Source organism: Ranitomeya imitator, chromosome 6 (assembly GCF_032444005.1).
Source record: "Ranitomeya imitator isolate aRanImi1 chromosome 6, aRanImi1.pri, whole genome shotgun sequence".
In the NCBI taxonomy this organism is placed as follows: Eukaryota; Metazoa; Chordata; class Amphibia; order Anura; family Dendrobatidae; genus Ranitomeya; species Ranitomeya imitator.
In genome coordinates this window covers 127,864,392-127,872,005 of record NC_091287.1, presented here as the reverse complement: position 1 = coordinate 127,872,005, position 7,614 = coordinate 127,864,392, and the positions used below count along the sequence as shown (strand labels likewise).

The 7,614-nt window shown below is 38.4% G+C and overlaps 1 protein-coding gene across 1 annotated transcript in view; it reads left to right on the top strand.

Moving 5' to 3' along the window:
- The first annotated feature begins 1,417 nt into the window (after positions 1-1,417).
- Positions 1,418-7,614, top strand: part of CPNE4 (copine 4) — a 717,826-nt gene continuing 711,629 nt past the window's right edge. Inside the window, exon 1 of the mRNA XM_069730083.1 lies at positions 1,418-1,798. The gene's annotated coding sequence lies outside the window, so the exon portion shown is untranslated. The remainder of the gene's footprint in view (positions 1,799-7,614) is intronic.

Below are 7,614 nucleotides of genomic sequence, written 5' to 3'. Positions count from 1 at the left end.
CCTGAATCCGATTGAGCACATCTGGGACATCATGTCTAGCTCCATCCACCAACGTCACGCTGCACCACAGACTGTCCAGGAGTTGACGGATGCTTCAGTCCAGGTCTGCGAGGAGATCCCTCAGGAGACCATCTGCCGCCTCATCAGGAGCATGCCCCGGCATTGTAGGGAGGTCATACAGGCAAGTGGAAGCCACACACAATACTGAGCATTTCCACTGAAGTTGGATCAGCCTGTAATTTGATTTTCCACTTTGATTTTGAGTTTCATTCCAAATCCAGACCTCCATGGGATATTCATTTTGATTTACATTGATAATTGTTATATTTTATTGTTGAACACATTCCACTATGCAATGAATAAAAATTTGCAACTGGAATATTTCCTACAAAGATATATAGAATGTGGTATTTTAGCGTTCCCTTTATTTTTTTGAGCAGTGTACGTACAGTTCACCATCGTTTTCCATCCAACCAGATGGAACTGTAGAGGATCTGCAAGGAAGAATGGCAGAGGATCCCCAAATCCAGGTGTGAAAAACTTGTTCCATCATTCCCAATAAGACTCATGGCTGTACTATCTCAAAAGGCGCTTCTACTCAATACTGAGCAAAGGGTCTGAATACTTATGACCATGTGATATTTCAGTTTTTCTTTTTTATTAAATTTGCAAAAATTTCTATATTTCTGTTTTTTTTTTCAGTCAAAATGGGGTGCAGAGTGTACAATAATGAGAAAAAAAGAACTTGTTTAAATTTACCAAATGGCTGCAGTGAAACAAAGAGTGAAACATTTAAAGGGGTCTGAATACTTTCCGTACTCTCGTATATAGGGTGCACGAACGTTGCATATATATGCAAAAGGGGCTCAAGAGGTAAGGGAGGGGGCTCAAGTCCACATCCAAAACAGTAAGTAGCTTTTGTGACATATGCAAAGGGGGGCCATATACTGTACTTGCAGAGGGACCATTTTCTATCTGTTTCTGCCACTGTACTTTTCCGTGTATGTGTGTGTGTATATATATATATATATATATATATATATATATATATATATATATATATATATATACATTTATAAAACCTTGTCTCATAAGTATTTGCTTTTGAATGATTACAGGTACATCCTATTTGTACTCATTTACAGAAACATACACAGGGTAATTGCTGAGATTGTTAACAGATTGCAGAATCCATTCAGTTATTTGACACATTGCACATTTGTTCTAAAGACAACGATATGTCATATATCACAGCGTACTCAAAAGGGTTTTTCTCCAGCTTTAGGGCTCTAGGAAAGTCTGGCTGATGTGTGTCTACATCATGAGAATGCTCAGGAGTCACCCTTGGAGTTCAGCAGTACATCCTAGTCGTGATAATGGAAAGCGTCCACTAGAGGGCGCCTAGGCTCGGTGTTGTGCAGAGCAGCTGGCTGTCGCCTGAGCTTGTGATGAGCTAGTGAAGGTGGATTGTTCTCATTGCATGTGCTGTCTCCTGACCACAGACCTCTCACTCCTTCCATCCCACTTTCTCCACTCCACATCTCCTTCTCCCTCCTGAGTGGCTCCACTATTTCATCAGCACTAATAAGATCTTTGAACAGCTTCATTGCTCCAGGCATCCCTCCTCTTCTTTAGGCACTGAGAATGGAGATGGGATTTCCAGAGGTTTTTTCAAACTCCTCTGCTTGCAAGATCATTTTCCTTATGTAACTACAGTGGCTGGAAGACAGCTACAGGCAAGGAACTTTACACCCTTCACAAGGACTTAGCAGCATCTTCACTCTCCAGCTACATGCAGGTAGGTAATGTAGATAACTTGTCCTTTTATTATTCTGTTGTAATTATTACTAGTGGATGACAACTTTCCTACATTTCTTGTTATCACTTTTCACTCTTCCCATGCAATGCCTACATTACTTGGCTACAGATTGCATCCAGCTAACCCTATGGAAGGTGGTGGTCCCTGACTGTGACCCTAAGGGTACGTGCACACGTCCGGAATGCACGCAGAATTTTCCTGAGATAAACCTGAGGTTTTCCGCAGGAATTCTGCATGCCTTTTTTTTTTTGCGGATTTTGCGCGTTTTTTGTGTGCGTTTTTTCGCGGATTTTATTCAGACTTTTTGCGGTTTTTTTTTCCGGACACTCCAATATAATGGGAAATCCGCAAAAAATCCACGAAAATAATGAACATAATGCTTCTTTTTCCAGAATGCGTTTTTTTTTTTTTGCGTGCACAAAAAATGCGGAATGCATTCTAAATGATAGGATGCATGTGTATGCGGTTTTTATAGCGTTTTTATCGCGAAAAAACGCCCAAAAAAAGTGAAAATTCCTGAACGTCTGCACATACCCTTACAGTAGTTTCTCTTCTGCATAGCACGTGTTTGCTGTGAAATGACAGTATTGTATAGTAAAGGAGTATACGGCACTGTATACACTGCGCATTTTGCTCCAACAGTGCTTTTCATCATTACACTTTACTGCATGTACTGGAGCCAGGCTGGGGATTCCTTTAAATTATTGAAGAACCCTTTCAAACACTGCTGTTAGGGGTAATGTGGAGTGACAGATGTAGCCCATCCTGCCCATTTATTCTTCTGCTTTATATGCCACTCGCTAAGATAGAAGCCATAAACTGGTATTGGTGAGCAGGCTACAACATATGGACTTCAGGACTTGTGACGCCTTTTTTGTTAATACATTTCCCAATCTTATCTTCAGATCGTTCACAGAGCAGGGATTCCCATGTGTTATGGCTTTCCACACACATATGCACATATAGAAATGTTATGTGTGGCATTGTAGCAGACGGGAGTTTGTCATATTGCTGTAAGCATCTGCAATGTTGTCATCCCTGCTTTTTCATATAGGGACAGGTGACCCTACTGCACTATGGTAACTCAAGGTGCAGTGCACACCAGCTGGATGACAAACTCATTGAGACTGTGGATTTTACTATAAACTAGCCTCGCCCTTAATAGTGATCCTTAAAAGATTAATAAAAAAGGTGCATGAACCCTTGATGTCGCAAGTAGCATCACTGCTAGGCGTAGGTGCCATGCCAGGGTGCATTGTACTGTCATCATTGGTATAACTGACTCCTAGTCATCGCTCTCATCCTTTATCCTGTGTAGCCGCCAGAGCTAAGGCTACGAGACATACACCTAGTCTGTAGATTTAGTCAATTATTCATTTAGATTGCAGAAAATAACAGGGGATTTTGCTTTACATCTTACTCCTTTCAAAGTTTCAACTATGTGTGCGCCAAGAAGTGCAAGAGTTGTATTATATCCTATCTGATCATATTATACAAGAATGCACAATCAAAAACTAGAGCAAGGGAGAATAATTAGTGGTCAATAAAACAATCCCCCGGATTGAACTGATTTATTGTTATAGAATTACTTATTATTTGTGTAGCAGAAAGTGAATCACTAAAATAATAATAATAATAATATTACACATATCATCAGATGCTATGTTCTGATTAGAGCAACTACTCCATAATCCTCAAAACAAATCAATAATTATATAATGAAATAATAATAATAATAATAATAATAATAATAATAATTATTATTATTATTATTATTATTATTATTATCATTATTGTTGGTATTTTTATTATTATTAATAATAATCATTATTATATAATTATTTAAATATTCATTTATTTTGAGAATGATGGAGTAATTCCTCTAATCACAAGATAAACACCTGGTGATATGTGTAGGTTGCCGCGTAGACATAAGTTATAGTCCTACTGGATATGTTTTGTAAGTGATAACTGAAGCACCTAAAATAGCGTCCTCCTACCCAACACCTTCCGATCACCCATTAGAAAAAAAGTGTGGTGTGATCAAGCACTACACATATAGAAAATGTTCATGTCAAGAGTGAATCACACTTTGTGCTGTGCGAGAACGAGTGATACAGATAAATGAAAGCTTGCTGCTTGCCTCGGCTCTTGGTGGCACCAAGCACAGCAATCACCCATCAATGCCTTCCCTGCTCCTGCGCTCTGTATCTTTCACCAACAATTAGCGCTTAGAGACTTGATATATACGGTATATTGTATTCTTCGCTGACTTACGGCTTTATCGATGCTTGTTATTGTACTGTATTGTCTTCCTGTCGACACTCACCTAAAGTCAAGGGCAGAAAGACAGCTGGTTTGACGTCATTACGATTGAAATATCAGAACAAATATAAGGTGACACTATGGACAGTGAGTGCGTCTGCACAATATTGGAAATAACAATTGAGTAGGCAAAAGTTTAGGGTTGTCCGTGGTTCATCCATAAAGAGTAGTGGGAATATAAGAGGGTATCCCCTCCATAGTTCTGTCCTAAAGAAATGTAATAATCCCTAAATCCTTCCTTTGTCACTGGAATATAATGAGACACTATTGATTATACATTTAAATATGTCATCTATTGTTTTCTATAAGATCACAGATAAATCTGCATTAACCCTGCTGTTGTCTTCGGTCAAAAACGACCGACCTTGAACTTCAGTATGCTTTAAAATATTCAAGATGTGGCTCTGAAACCCGTGGCTGACCAACCCATCCTCATTTAAGTTAATCAACCTCAAGTTTCAGAACCGCATCTTGAACACCCCCAAAATACCAAAGTTCAAAATAGGTCTCCCCAGACCGAAGACAACAGCAGGGTTAACTTAGTAAATTACCTTTCTAGAAAAGTGGGAAATATGTTACTAGAACTTCATTGTGTAAAGACTCCAGAGAAGGCTAGCTATCTGGTGTTGGAGTTTCCATCCTGGCACCATGGAATGCTTGTATGTTACTATAGGGAAATCCACAATATCGGAGAATATGCAAGAATAATGTACTCGTCAGATTGGCGTTTTCATTATGGCACATTTTCTCAGCATCTAACACAACTCTATTCACTTGCCTGACAATCATAAGCTTGTTCTCCTTCATTAACATATATTTACAGAGCTTAGATCTGGAAAATATGCTTTATGTGTTAAGAATACCTGAGCGAAAAATACCGCTTCTCATTTGCTTCCTGTGGCTGTTTATATATAATTTCCCGCAATTAAAGTTTTCCTATTAAATATCGTATCAAGTCGTTTAACGAGACTCAGAATTCATACCGTCTTATGGCAAAACTTTCACCCAAATAATTAAATGCAGGAACTATGAGTTCAATCGACAGTTCCCTGTACGCTAAAAGTGATCACATAGACCCCATGTTGGACAACTGGCCAAAAGTACAAGCCCTTGTTGAATTAAAATGTGATTGTTTTATAATCATCATTCTAAAATTAAAGGCAAATTGCATGAAATATGACTTATAAAACTCAGACTCTTACGTGCCTCTTCCTACTAACCTAATGGGTTGCGTTCAAGATTTATCTATGTGTAACTTTATTTGCTTTTCTTAATGATCGCACCCAATGTCACACCCAAGTTTAGAACCAGTAAAGAGAATGTTCATTTTAAAATGACCTCTTCTGTAAGGAGGAATCCCCCCTTTACATTACCAGTTATGGTGGTCCCCCTGTTCCAAGGACCAGTGACACAGTGTATCCCAAGGTTTTCATTCAGCAATGTAGGAACAGCAAAACTTATCAGTCTTCACATGGGAAAAAGTAGACATCGGCAATGCTGCATTTCCGCTTGTGGATGATTCTGGGCACAAGTCTTTTTACTGTAAAAGTTATTCGACAAAAAAAGTCCCGATCAAGACTTTTCTTGTTCTGTTGCATCAGCCTAAATGCCTAAAGGTAACCTGTAAGGCCTGAAACTAGTTTTATGGCTATGTAGATCCTATTACATCAATTAAATGATCCCTGATCTGTAGAAAGCACCAATCACTATTTCTGTATCCAAAATGTCTGGCTGAATAAGAAAGATGCACCTGATTACCAATACATAAACCAAAGAAAATGGTGCTAGAAAATAATCACACAAATATTTCAAAAGTTAATAAGTATAACATTTCACAACAATTTTTTTTATGAAGCTAAAAGCCGAGTAACTCAATGGAGGGCTAACAAGACAAGACAGTATATAAACAATGTGACCATATACCCATATACGCATTGCAGTACATGCCCTAGCGGGTTACATATACATAGATTAGTGATGAGCAAGTATGCTTGTTACTCAAGGTTCTCCGAGCATGCTCGGGTGATATCCGAGTATTTCGGTGTGCTTGGAGATTGAGTTTTTGTCGATGCAGTTGTTGCATGATTTGTGGCTGCTAGACAGCTTGAATACATGTGGGAGTGCCCAACAAACAGGCAATCCCCTCATGTATTCAAGCTGTCTGGCAGACGCAAATCATGCAGCTGCTGCTTCAACAAAAACGAAATCTCCGAGCACACCGAAATACTCAGAGACCACCCGAGCATGCTCTGAAAAAACTCGAGTAATGAGCACACTCGCTCATCATTAACATAGATTAAAAGAATATTAAATACAAAGTTACATAGCAATGATATGGAGCCCTGTTAGGTGTGTGGTCCTGCGCCCCAACGTGCGTTTCACCCAGCTTTGTCAGAGGGCATGACTTTATTTGGGAGATATTCTGTAGCACCATTTTCTTTGGTTTATTTGGTTTATGCAAAGCTTGTGTGCCAGCACTTAAAAATCAAGCTTTGAAGTTACATGCAGATTAGTCTGGGTGTGCAATAGAGGAGATGTACTCTGAGTGCATCAATGCTCCTCTAAATCAGTTCCAGGATAATTTGCACATGGTTTCAAGGCTTTACTACTCTGCACTTGCATCTGATTACAACAAACATGCATCATTTTATTGTTACAGCCATACCATTAGTTTTGGTACTAAAATTATCCCAACGGGTTACCCTTTAAAAATAATATATATGGCAATTGTTCCTTAACTTGTGGCCATTAAACTCTAGTTTAGTTGCAAGTGTCCAGGATTGCTTTTCCTTGAATTTGGTTATGAACACCAAATTACATAAAGCAAATTTAATACAACTTTACGACCAGCTAATAAAAGCTTTGACTAGCTGTACATCACATCCTATTCACTAAGTGGCTACTTGTAGATACATAAATTATGTGTTGTTTTTTTTAAATGGTTATTATGCACCATTTACTAGAGCTTTGTTAAGCCAAAAGCATAATTAACCCCTTCACCCCAAAGCCTGTTTTCACCTAAGTGACAGGGCCAATTTTTACAATTCTGACCACTGTCACTTTATGAGGTCATAACTCTGAAACGCTTCAACGGATCATGGTGATTCTGACACTGTTTTCTCGTGACATATTGTACTTCGTGATAGTGGTAAAACTTCTTCGATATGACTTGCATTTATTTGTGAAAAAAACAAAAATTTGTCGGAAATTATGAAAATTTAGCAATTTTCAAACTCTTAGTTTTTATGCCCTTAAATTAGAGAGTTATATCACATAATATAGTTAATAAACAACATTTCCCACATGTCTGCTTTACATCAGCACAATTTTGGAAACATAACTTTTTTTTGTTAGGACGTTATAAGGGTTATAAGTTGACCAGCGATTTCTCATTTTTGCAACAAAATTTGCAAAACCATTTTTTTACGGACCACCTCACACTTGAAGTGACTTTGAGGGGTCTATATGAC